General features: G+C 44.8%; 1 protein-coding gene across 1 annotated transcript in view; it reads left to right on the forward strand.

The window, feature by feature from the left end:
- The window catches only part of MYO10 (myosin X), a 262216-nt gene that overhangs the window by 173317 nt on the left and 76076 nt on the right, over positions 1 to 12823 (forward strand). The gene's annotated exons all lie outside the window — the stretch shown is intronic.

Raw genomic sequence — 12823 nt, forward strand, 5'->3', positions numbered from 1 at the left:
ATGTAGTACATAATGGATTTCAGGGACTTTAGTTAGTTGTAACTAATCAGAGGACTCCTGTCATCAAAAGTTTTAGTGTCTGGGCTCTCAGTTTTAGCTTTTCAATGCCATGTCCTAATCAGAAACAGTGTGCGTTTTATACAGAGAATCTATCTGAAGAAAGAAAAGAAAATTCGTTGTTTGGTCTCTAAGTTGTGTTCGACTCTTTACAACCCCATGGGTTGCAGCAGCCAGGCTCCCCTGTCCTTCATTGTCTCCGGAATTTGCTCAAATTCATGTCCATTGAGTCTGTGATACTATCTAACCATCTCATGCTCTGCCACCTCCATCTCCTTTTGTCTTCAATTAAGAAAATTTAGTATTAGGTGAAAAGAGCTGCTCTGTCTAAGGCTAAATGGGTAACTTGCCTTCAAGTGCTGTTAAGGAATTGACACGATCTTGATTTGGCAAACATCTGCTCTTAGTTAGCCCTGTGAAGAAAGGAAATCCCTCAACAAAATAATAATGTCAAGGCCCCTCGTGGGGAAGAACTAGATGCCATCCTCATGAGGACTCAGATAAGGAATATGACCTCGACTGTTTCCCGAGAGACTTGTCCTATGGTCCCTAATGCTGGTGTCCATAACTGTTGGTGCGGATCTTTTATCTTAATTTTCCAGTTATCTCTGACTTAATACTATAGTCATTTCTTCTTTAGAATTTAAGGTGTTTTTTCTTAAGAACCACAATTTTGAATTCTGTCGTCTAGGAATCAAAAACTGAACAAGGGGAGATTGTAATCTGTTTGGTTTGTTACTCTGAGGTGTGATGGGGAGCATTTGTCGTTTGTGTGGCCTAAAGTGACTGAGATTGTGGTTCTGTAGATCTGTGATGACTTACGGTCCATCAGGTCTGGCAGTTGAATTAGTAGCTCGTCTTTTCATTTTTCCAATTTTTAATAAAATGTGTTAGATTATCACAAAATAACAGCATCTTAACAATACCTAGGTGTTATTTTTGGACAGAATGTTGAAAGTTAATAGCTAAAACATAGCTGTGTTCCGTGAAGGACCTTTTGTATAGCCCAGGGAAGCCTGCTCAATGTTCTGTAATAACCTAAATGGGAAAAGAATTTGAAAAAGAGTAGATATATGTATGTGTATTAACTGAATCGCTTTGCTGTACACCTGAAACTAATACAGCATTGTTAATCAACTATGCTCAACATAAAAGTTAAACAGAACCATGTCCCATGTCAGCTGGTTTATATCCCTTTGCTGTGCTTTATGGAGAAGGCAATGGCACCCCACTCCAGTACTCTTGCCTGGAAAATCCCATGGACGGAGGAGCCTGGTGTGCTGCAGTCCAAGGGGTCGCTAAAATTCGGACACAACTGAGTGACTTCACTTTTACTTTTCACTTTCACGCATTGGAGAAGGAAATGGCAACCCACTCTAGTGTTCTTGACTAGAGAATCCCAGGGGCGGGGGAACCGGGTGGGCTGCCGTCTGTGGGGGTTGCACAGACTTGGACACGACTAAAGTGACTTAGCAACAGCAGCAGCTGTGCTTTATAAAGCTTCCCTTGTGGCTCAGCTGGGTAAAGAATCCACCTCCAGTGCAGGAGACCTGGGTTCGATCTCTGGGTTGGGAAAATCCCCTGGAGAAGGGAAAGGCTACCCACTGCAGTATTCTGGCCTGGAGAATTCCATGGACTGTATAGTCCATGGGGTTGCAAAGGGTCGGACACGACTGAGCGACTTTCACTTTCACGGTTTCTAAAACCCTAATTGGCAGTATCTGCACGATGGATAGAGGAGTTTTGTGTTTGCATCTACACTTAGAGGAGCTGTTAACCTCTGCCAGTGTTTCTTTCCTCTTTTTACAACAAGGATAACGTTAGTAGTGCCATAATTTGGGTTTTTATATATCTTTTTAAAAATAGTTGTTTGGCTGTTCTTTGTCTTAGTTGCAGCTCACAGGATATTCATTGAGGCATGCAGACTCTCAGTTGAGGCAGGTGTGCAGGGATCTAGTTACCTAACCAGGGACGGAGCCCAGGTCCCCTGCACCAGGAGCACAGAGTCTTACCCACTGGACCACCAAGGAAGTCCCAATAATACCATAATTTGAACCTACATGTTTGTCCCAAATTTAAGGCCATGGGTATTGAGATACAATGTACAGCTTTTTTGGCAAACCACAGTCTAATTGGGAACTTCTTCTCTCTTCTTAGTAATGAAGTAATTGTGCAGTTTTACAGTCGTTGGCATCTTAGATTCAATGAAATGAGGGGGGCCGGCCTTGCCAGGCCTTATTTATAAGGATAGAAATTTTAACTGTAAAACCTTGGTCCTCCGTGATTTTGTTTTCCCACTTGGATGGCATGGAGTTAGTTCTTTTCTGTAAATTGTAATCACTTTTGAAATTAGGCCTGTTTGAAAGCACTTCATTCAGAATGTTGAAGAAACTGCCTCTTTTTAATGTTTAGTTTTCCTTACTGAGATTTGGTTGTGTCTAATTGCTTTCATGTTTGCATTAAAAAAAAAAAAAAAGGGGGCCAATCCAGCTTCCAGTTCTATTTCTCTTGGCTCACAGCCCTTCCTACCTCCTGACCTATGGCAGGCACTAATTAATAACCCGCCAGGAGATGGACAGGACTGTCAAAGACTTTGAAAACGCATCTCGGTACCATTTTAAAGGCACCCAGCAAGTCAGACAGGAGAACTGAGTTGTTTCAGGCCTAAGATGTAGGTGTGATACCAAGTGTGAAGGGTCTAATTAGACTATGGGAAAGGTAAATTATGACTCACTTAGCCTGGTGGCTTAGAAGGTAAAGTGTCTGCCTGCAATGCAGGAGACCCAGGTTCGATCCCTGGGTCGGGAAGATCCTCTGGAGAAAGAAATGGCAACTCACTCCAGTATTCTTGCCTGGAAAATCTCATGGATGGAGCCTGGTAGGCTACAGTCCATGGGGTCGCAAAGAGTCAGACACGACTGAGCGACTTCACTTCTTCACTTCTTAGCATTTGTTTAGTTCCATTGGACATGTTGGAGTGCTCCTGGTGATGATACAGGAAATGTATGTAAACAACCTTCATTTTTAGTTTCTTATTACTTTTGTCCAAAGATGAATGCTTCTGGAAATGTCACAGGGAAAATTTTATTTGTCTTTGCCCAGTCATGGGGAGTGTGTGTTTCCAGGCTTCATCTCATACCTGTCTCAAGTCAGACATTCATCAGGGGGCCTTGAGAGGATGTATTATTTTTTGGCCATATCCCCTGGCATGAGGGCTCTTTGTTCCCTGTCCAGGGGTGGCACCCGTGCCCCCTGCAGTAGGAGCATGGAGTCCTAACCACTTGACCACCAGAGACGTCTTGGGGATGTATTTAAAAATGTATGTATGTGGAGCTGTTTTGTACATCATTTAGGACCATAGATCACGGGTTTTGGCAGTTTCTAAAGGTTCCTTTTGGCAATTCTGTGGCCCGAGAGGGGGTGAGAACAATGGCTGTAAAGTCTGTGGCCTCAGGAAAAGTGGGGGAGCTGCCTGATGCTTTTAGGGACCTGTGCAACACATCCGAGGCTCCCGGCGAGCATGTATACACGGCTTATGCACCCCAGGCCTGTGTTACAGGCTGCGTCCTCCCCTTGGCAAGAGTGTGACACTCAGGATGGAGACCTGGCCTGAAGTGTCTAGAAATCCTCTTTGGGGAATATTATGGGTTTTCATTATTGGAGATTTTTATGTCTTGCTTTGAAAAAACTGGTATAAAAAAGTCCTGCGTGTCTGTGCTCAGTCGTGTCCGCCTCTTTGCGACTCCGTGGGCTGTGCCCGCCAGGCTCCTCTGTGCATGGGCTCTCCCAGGCAAGAATGCTGGAGTGGGCTGCCATTTCCTCCTCCAGGGGATCTTCCCGACCCAGGGAGCGAACCTGTGTCACCTGCATTGCAAGCAGGTTCTTTATCACTGAGCCACCTGGGAAGCCCATGTGTTTTGCTTTGAAAAGCTGGTGTAAGCGGGGAGAATATAACTGACTTGCTGGAACAGTTCTGTCAGTTCCGCTATAATAGTCTGTGGGCCTTTGTTGTGAATGATTTGGAGCTAACCTTAGGTATTGTATAGAAGGCACTTCGCTAGCGTCACTGGGAAGTCCTCCTGGCACTAAGTTATGAAGAAAATAAAGGCATACCTCTTGGTAGGGGCTGGCCTGCAGCCAGTTCTTTGCCTCAGAAGACACTGGGGAGTGCAGTCCTCCTGTCAGCTGAGAATCTTCAGTTTATGGAAGGCAGGCTTCTCCGTCAGACAGTTTTCAGTTGGTGATGTGACTGTGTAGCCTTTTCCTACTGTGATTTGCTTGTTGTTGTTCAGTTGCTCAGTCGTGTCCTACTCTTTGTGACCCCACAGGCTGCAGCACACCAGACTTCCCTGTCCAGCACCAACTCCCAGAGCTTGCTCAAAATCATGTCGATCGAGTCAGTGATGCCATCCAACCATCTCATCCTCTGTCATCCCCTTCTCCTGCCCTCAATCTTTCCCAGCATCAGGGTCTTTTTCAATGAGTCAGTTCATCAGGTGACCAGAGTATTGGAGTTTCAGCTTCAGCATCAGTCCTTCCAATGAATATTCAGGATTGATCTCCTTTAGGATGGACTGGTTGGATCTCCTTGCAGTCCAAAGGACTCTCAACAGTCTTCTCCAACACCACAGTTCAAAAGCATCAATTCTTCGGTGCTCAGCTTTCTTTATAGTCCAACTCTCACATCCATACCTGACCACTGGGAAAACCTTGGCTTTGACTAGACAGACCTTTGTGATTTGCTTAGGCAGTAGTAGTTTCTGGCCAGATGTGTCCAGACAAACCCCAGGAGATATCGGTACCAGGGAAAACCTGCTTTGCCTCCTCAGAATTTCTCCCCCAGGGTGTCCTGTGGCCTGTGATCTCTGTCTTCTCTCCTTGCTTGTTGTTTCAGCAAGTAATTTTAGTCAGAAAATTCCATTATTAACATTCCCCAGTTCAGAATTAAAGCAGGGAACAGACGGATAAATATCAGGAGAGCCTTCCTGGGTGTGAGAACTGGTTCTCTGCACTTCGCAGCCCCGAGCGCGAGGCCCACTTGCTGCAGGAGAGGCAGGGTGTGTTCTCGCCTGGAGAATTCACAGGACGGTGGAGGCTGGTGGGCTACAGTCCATGAGGTCGCAGAGTCAGAGGCCATGAGCAACTCACTCACTCACTTATTCAGAAAATAGCACTGGGGTAGAGAAGCCAAAGCTTAAAAGGAAATGTAAAGGACCTGGCTGGCGTTCCCCACTCTTCTTCTGTCTTTTGATGTGAAGAGCTCTTGGGTTCTAGGCAGAAGTATCTTTGATTCCTGTAGAGTCACCTAAAGTTTTAACCCCACATAAGTGTATCCTCAAAGATTCTATCAGGTCTGCTCTAAAAAGGCAGGATATGGGTCAACTGAATGGCCCTGACCCTGTGGGCCTCTGTGGGGAAGCTTCTAGCAGAGGTGGCTGCGTGGAGTCAAGTTTTTCTAAGGGAAGAGGGGTATCCACACCAAGGGGAGCGCTGGACCAGGCGTCCCAGGAGGGAAGCCCTGCAGGCTGTGAGTTGGACTGCAGCCACGTTTGCTGGAAAATGGAACATCCAGTAGGACAGCGGATCTGGACACACAGGGCCGGCCTGGCTGTGATGGCCTTGTCTTAAAGCACCGTCTCCAGGCTCCGAGATAGGAGGACGGCCCAACCGTCTCACACCGAAGTCATCTTCTAGAGACTTCAGAGAAGGCCAGTTTTTCCCCTTAAGTGAGTCCTGCTGACCTGTGTCCCTCTCTTCATGCAGCCACTGGTCCCTCTTTAAGACAACACTCAGGACCACACACGAACTGAGAGTGCCATGTAGTGTTACGGAAACTGGAGCCTTTTGTTTCCAGAGGCATCGTGATTTGATGAATGGCTTCATGAATCCGGCACATTTAGTCCTAGGGATTCAGGTTTGTGTGGTCCCCAGGAATGCTGCCTGCTATATTTTTCCTTAGGGTTTTTTGTTTGTTTTAACAGAGTCCACATATTAGAAAGTTCTGATACTATTATAGTGCATTTCCTACATTGACTGTTTTGTCCTGTCTTATTCTTTCTAGATCTTTTCTCCTCTCATTTTACTCATCTTGTTTCTCACGAGCCTTTCTGAGTTTATTCCAGTGACCCTTTACATTCCTTTTTAGGCTTTGGTTTCTCTACACCAGTGCTGTTTTCTGAGTAAGTGAGTGAGTGAGTCGCTCAGTCGTGTCTGACTCTGGACTGTAGCCCACCAGGCTCCTCTGTCCATGGAATTAATTCTCCAGGCAAGAACACTGGAGTAGGTACTCATAATCCTTTCTCCAGGGAATCCTCCTGACCCAGGGATCGAACCCAAGTCTCCTGCATTGCAGGCAGATTCTTTATCTGAGCCACCAGGGAAGCCCTGGCTGGCTTATTTTCTGAATAAGGTATTCCATAAATACAAAAGATCTTGACCATGTACAGCTTTGCTGGCTGTGTCTTCCTTCTTTGCACCCTGCTGTGTAGCCCAGTCCACATCCAGGCCCTCATGTGTGCTCAGTAAATGTTGAATTAAATTGCTCGTCAAAGGACACCATGATGATGCTCATGGTGTGTGAATACTTGACTTTGCCAGAGATAGACTTATGCACCATCTTTAATTCTTACTGCTGTAGGTTTCATTCTAGTTTAGTTATTTCTGGTCTGTTTTTTGCTGGATCATCTTTGATTTCTGCAGTCGGAAGTTACCCTGGGGTTAAACCAGTAGGTCAGTATTACAGTGATGTTCTTACTATGGTTCATCCTTTCTGTATTAATATGCTATCTTTCTCTCTCCCAGATGACCCCTTCTCAGAGGCAATGTCCCCTGCCCCTAGGATCTGGAGCCCTTTGGAAAGAGCCAATCACAGCATAGGAGACTCATTCACAAATATTGAGAGTTAGGCTTGCTGCTTCATACGCAGACACTCAAATTCTTAAGTGCGATTCCCCTAGGGAATGTGTTCTCTGCCAGGATTTGGTGAGGAGGTATGGGTCTACAAACCTGCTGGATAACAAGAGTTGAACCTGAAAGGTTAAACGCTATATTTTAGCATTTTGATTGAACTTTCTAGAATTTGGGCTTCCCTTGTGGCTCAGCTGGTAAAGAATCCACCTGCAGTGTGGAATCCCTGGGTTAGGAAGATCCCCTGGAGAAGGGAAAGGCTACCCACTCCAGTATTCTGGCCTGGAAAATTCCATGGATTCTATAGTCATTGGGGTTGCAAAGAGTCAGACACAACTGAGAGACTTTCACTTTTCACTTTCTAGAATTACACATCATCCAGTTCAAACATTATCTATTACCGTATTTTATTGACTCAAAGATTCCCATGGTTGTAAAGGCACCATTATTTATACATCATTCTAAAAGCAGAAGCTGTTCCTAAGCCACTTAGCCAGAGCACCACGCTGTCCTGTCTCCAGGCACTTGCTTTTTGCTTTGCAAGGGGGGGTCCTTGAAATGGTCAATAAAATGGGGGTCATTCGTCCACCACAGATCCTTGCTCTGCTGGTAAGAATTACACCTTGTCGCTCCATTTCTAGGCCTTTCTGCAGATAAAATGACTTTCCATTTCTTTGACTCTAAAGAGGAATATTTAGGCTACATTTAAAGGCCAGCTGGAGTCAGTGCAAGTAGTTCCAACAGTGCCTGTGATTTTCAAAGACAGTGAAAAGCTGTGATGAAATCCATGGACATGCGGGTATGGAATTGCATCATGATGGCTGTTCGGATGTCAGCAAGCCATGGACACATTCAGGCGTACGGAGAAAGGAACATGTTTGCATAAAGAATTGATGAAATATGATCTGTTTGTCCCCTTTAAATGATACACCAAAGGATCCACCTCCCTTTTCCTAAACTAATCCTCAGGAACAGATAATTTACTCTTTGTTTACACCTAAAGGGACCCTGTTATCTTTTCTTTCTTTTTATGCCCTTACTATTTATGAGAAAGGTCTTCACTCATACTGAAAGAAATCTGCACTTCTTTATCTTCCATTTGCTGATTTTTATCCAGTCACTTGAGATGAAAGTAAAATGGCAAATATTTATTCATATGAGTATGTCAAATATTTTAAGCTCTGAATAAGTATACATTTTTCCTGGTCTAGTAACCAGCCGCCTGCAAGAAATGTTATCTTAGAATTTTCCATCGCACATCCGTTCATCAAACTGCAGTATCTCTAGGCTTTTGAGGACAGCTGGGTTTGGTAGAGCTTCGCCTTATTCTTAACTCTGCTTGTGTCTTTCACGCCTCTGCTTTTCCTGTTCTTTTCAGTGCAGCTGTTTTCCCACGGCTGCTCTTACCTCTGCCCCACATGTCCCCAGCTGCCCTCTGCGTGCTCCCGGGTCACCCTTGGAACCTGGGTGACTAGGTCATTCATTCATGCGCTGCACCAAGGGCACAGGCGGCTCTTCTCCACTGCTGCTGAGACACGGGGCGCAAGGTGCCCTGGGTCTGGGGAGGTCTGAAACCCCGAGGCCCCACCCATTTGAGAAGGTGGTTGCGCAGCCGCCCAGATGCAAAGGCCCCTAAAGCACTGGCGTGGAATTGATATAAGACAAAGGTGTGTGTGCCCGGTCCGTCCAGCCACTTATCACCAAGCAGTCGTATGGCCTTGGGGTTGTTGCCTACTCTCCCAAATGTGCATAGTGAAGGTGCCTGCTAAGCCCGCCAGGCTCCTCTGTCCATGGGATCCTCCAGGCAAGAATACTGGAGTGGGTTGCCATTCCCTTCTCCAGGCGATCTTCCCAACCCTGGGATCAAATCCCGGTCTCCCACTTTGCAGGCAGATTCTTGACTGTCTGAGCCGCCAGGGAAGCCTCACTTACGAGAGCAGCTGTGGGTATTAAATGAGGTAACAGGGACATGAAACAGCTACACTTCAGTGTGTAACAGTCCATAGTTGCACTTCATGTGTGGGGTGAAAAACATGCTCCTTTCATCCTCACAAGTTTAACCCCCAGTTTAAGCTGAATCAAGGAAAATCTCAGACTCTGTCCAGACCTCCTCCTTTCAGAGTTTAGTTTTAAATAGAATACTTTTGGAAGATTGTTGTAACTAGCTTCTTAATCTTTTTTTTTTAAATTTCCGTTTAGCCTTTGACATGGTTATGGATGAACATTTTAATTTATTTTTTTAAAAGGAACACATTTGAGTCAGTTGTAGTGAGATGGATGAACCTGGAGCCTCTTATAGAGAGTGAAGTACGTCAGAAAGAGAAAAAAAAAATCTTATATTAACCCAAATACATGGAATCAAGGAAAATGGTACTGATGAACCTATTTGCAGGGCAGGAATAGAGACACAGACATAGGGCACAGGGTTTTGGACCCAGCAGGGAAAGGAGAGGGTGGGAGGAGTTGGGAGAGTAACATTGAAACGTGTACATGTACGTTATCGTGTGTAAAATAGACAGCTAATAGGAAATTGCTCTTTAACACAGGGAGCTCAGTGGGGTGCTCTGTGACAACCTAGAGGGGTAGGGTGGGGAGGGTGGGGCGAGGTCCAAGAGGGTGGGGATATATGTACACCTGTGGCTGATTGATGCTGATGTGTGGCAGAAGCCAACTCAGTATTGTAAGGCAGTTATCCTCCAGTTGAAACTTAGGGCTTCCCTAGTGGGTCAGACAGTAAAGAATCTGCCTGCAATGCGGGAGACCTGGGTTTGATTCCTAGCTCAGAAAGATCCCGTGGAGAAGCAATATTCTTGCCTGGAGAATCCCATGGACAGAGGAGCCTGTGGACTCTGGGGTCACAGAGAGTTGGGCGTTACTGAGCACCAACATCCTCCAAATTAAAAATAAATTAAAAAATGAATAAACCTTATTTTTTAGAATATTTTAAAATTTACAGAAAATTTGAGCATAGCGTACAAAGAGTTCCCATATTACTCTCCCCTCCAACACACAGACACACACACAATTTCCCCTGTTAGGCACCTCTTACGTTAGTGTACATTTGTTACCATTAGTGAACCAATATGGATCCATTATTATTGGAATGGAAAATTATCATTAAAGTTCACTGTGTTGTAGATTCTTTGAGTTTTGACAAAGGCGTACCATCATGATGTGTCAAAATATTAATGTTCATCATCTGTTTACAACCTGGTGAGCACTTTTTCAGGTAATATTTTATAAGAATAGGATAGTTTCGATTGCCTGGCCAAGTGATAAAGATTGAGAATGACGTTTCTGTGGTGCACAATCTGATTGATAGTGCTTTATAGTTGCTGAGTCACTCAGTTGTATCTGACTCTTTTGCTACCCCATGAACTGTAGCTTCCTAGGTTCCTCTGTCCATGGGATTCTCCAGGCAAGAATACTGGAGTGGGTTGCCATTTCCTTCTCCAGGGGATCTCCTGACCCCGGGATCGAACCCACATCTCCTGCATTGCGGGCGGGTTCTTTACCACTGAGCCACTGCTTTATTGAAGAGAGACTAAATGAAGAAATGGAGACACAGAGAAAGCAAAGGAGAATCCAGGAGCCAGGATTTTTTTTTTTTTAGAACTGTCTGGATTATCAGACTGACTCCGCCCTGCATTCACTTAGTCTTGCAGCCTTTCTCTGCATCCATACTGGACAAAGCCCTCTTGGAAGCAGTAACCTTCCAGAACTCTTCCTGTCGTTCTGATTGCGACTCCTGTCACCTCTTCTCCTGGAACCAGAGCACTCATCGCCTGCATCTCTGATTTTTGAGAACATCACCTAACCACAGTCTAAGAAAAGACAGCTCTACCTTTGCAGGAAATTTTAGCAGGGGAAGCCTTAAAGCTACCATTCTTCTCCCTAAACAAAACAATCCCACTAAACCCCTCAGTGGTCACTTGAATCCTGTTTACTGGGTTGTCATGGCAACCATTCAGGAGCCAAATGCAAAGACCAGGATAAATAGCCATAAATGAAGCAGGGCTCAAGGGAGGGCTGCTGTTCTCAGGGTGGAGTTTCCAAGGTCACCACTAAATTGTGGCGTTTTGTCCCGGGACATTTTTTTTTTTTTCCTTTTAATATTAATCATCTTTGAAAAGTCAGACTTTCTGGACCTTCCTAATGTCTCCGCACACGTGTTGGCGCGTAGAAGGTGATTTGTTTGCTTCTATGGCTGAAAGTCTCTTGGGCAGTCGCTCTCCCGCCCCAGCCTCGCCAGGCTGGACTTCTTTCAGTAAAATCAGGAATTGAACAAGCAGGGCCCAAGACACCACATAAAAGACTGCGAACAGCAGCGAGCTGAAGAAAGCCCGTTTTTGTGTCTGTGGGCTCAGATGCTTGCAGCCCGGACTGCTAAAGATGCAGCCATTTACAGTGGACAAAAGCTGAAGGGGGCAAGAGAGACCCAAGGTAGGGTTTTTTTCTCTTTATTTGCAGCGTTTAAAAGTTTCACGATGATCGCAGTACTGAAAGTTTTGTATGGAGGAGTTTTTCAAGCCTGAGGAAAACAGGGGTTTTGCTGTTTTCCTCAGGTTTCCCTGAGCAGCAGAAGTGTTTAATTTCTAAACAAATGGGTAAGTGCTGATTTTGATTGTATAAGCAAGTCTGAACTACTGTTGCTGTGTAAAAACAAAAGACTTAACCACATGGATGAGGCATTGGTGATGCAATGTATTTTGTTTATGGAATTCATCTTTCATAGGAAAAAAGAATCATTTGTCTTATTAGGTCGCTCTGGGAAATGGTGAGGGGAGGGTTTCTTTTGTTTGAATTTGTGATGTCAAAGAAGTTCCCTTTGGAAGAGTATCTGCTATAGTTCTGGGGCTTTTTCTTGCCCTGTGCTTTATACCAACCTTTAAAGAAATGGGCACAAGAATCAGCATCTTTCTAAATTGGATTATAAACCGGTTGGTACACAAGGATGGGACTGGGAGAAGTTACAGGAACTGAATGGTCATTTGTTAAACATCCTGTGCTTGTTTCATGCGAGCATGAACTTGCTGATATTTTGCAATCTGCCTGGAGAGACCTGGTGAGACCCATTTTCTTGAGATCCTCTTGTTCCTCGGAGTAGAAGTCCCTAAAGATTTAAAGAACATAATAAAAGACCGTCTGAAATGCTAATCTCTGCCTCTACTGCCACTTGAATGTGTTTAGCTGATTTCTATTCAGTTGCTAAAAGTGCCCTTTAAGAGAATAAGTGTTTTAAATGTGAAGGTGGGCTTTCATATTAAATTGACTTGCATTTAAAAGAAATGAATAATAATGTGGCTGACTGCCACTTAGCCCAATCTGCCTTCACAGAAATAAATTCCTAGTGCCAACTGAATGCTGAATGTTAGAATGTTTTATTTTTAACCGTGAGTTTTTTCAGTCTTGTGTGTTAGCCGCTATGTTGTGTCCGACTCTGCGACCCTGTGGACTGGGGCATGGGAGTCTTTTCTGTCCGTGGAGTTTTCCAGGCAAGAATGCTGAAGTGGGTTGCCATTCCCTTCTCCAGGATATCTTCGTGACCCAGAGATTGAACCTGGGTCTCCCACATTGCAGGCAGATTCTTTACCATTTGAGCCACCATAGGGGAAATTAATTAGATATGACATTGATACCATCATAAGGGAAGGATGAAGGGCCACATGTTTCTAGCTCTTTCATTGCATTGGACTTCTGGGTTTTCTCACCTGTCTTTCTGTGCTTCAATATGTGGAACCCCAGTCCCAGAATCCTATTGTTGTTTGCAGTGAGAGAATACATTGCTTGTTGGATGAATACTATTTCACGGTGAAGAGTACCGCGGCATGGTGAAGAGCATGTTGGCAAAGGCAGCCCA

This window comes from Ovis canadensis, chromosome 16 (assembly GCF_042477335.2).
Source record: "Ovis canadensis isolate MfBH-ARS-UI-01 breed Bighorn chromosome 16, ARS-UI_OviCan_v2, whole genome shotgun sequence".
Lineage (NCBI taxonomy): Eukaryota > Metazoa > Chordata > Mammalia > Artiodactyla > Bovidae > Ovis > Ovis canadensis.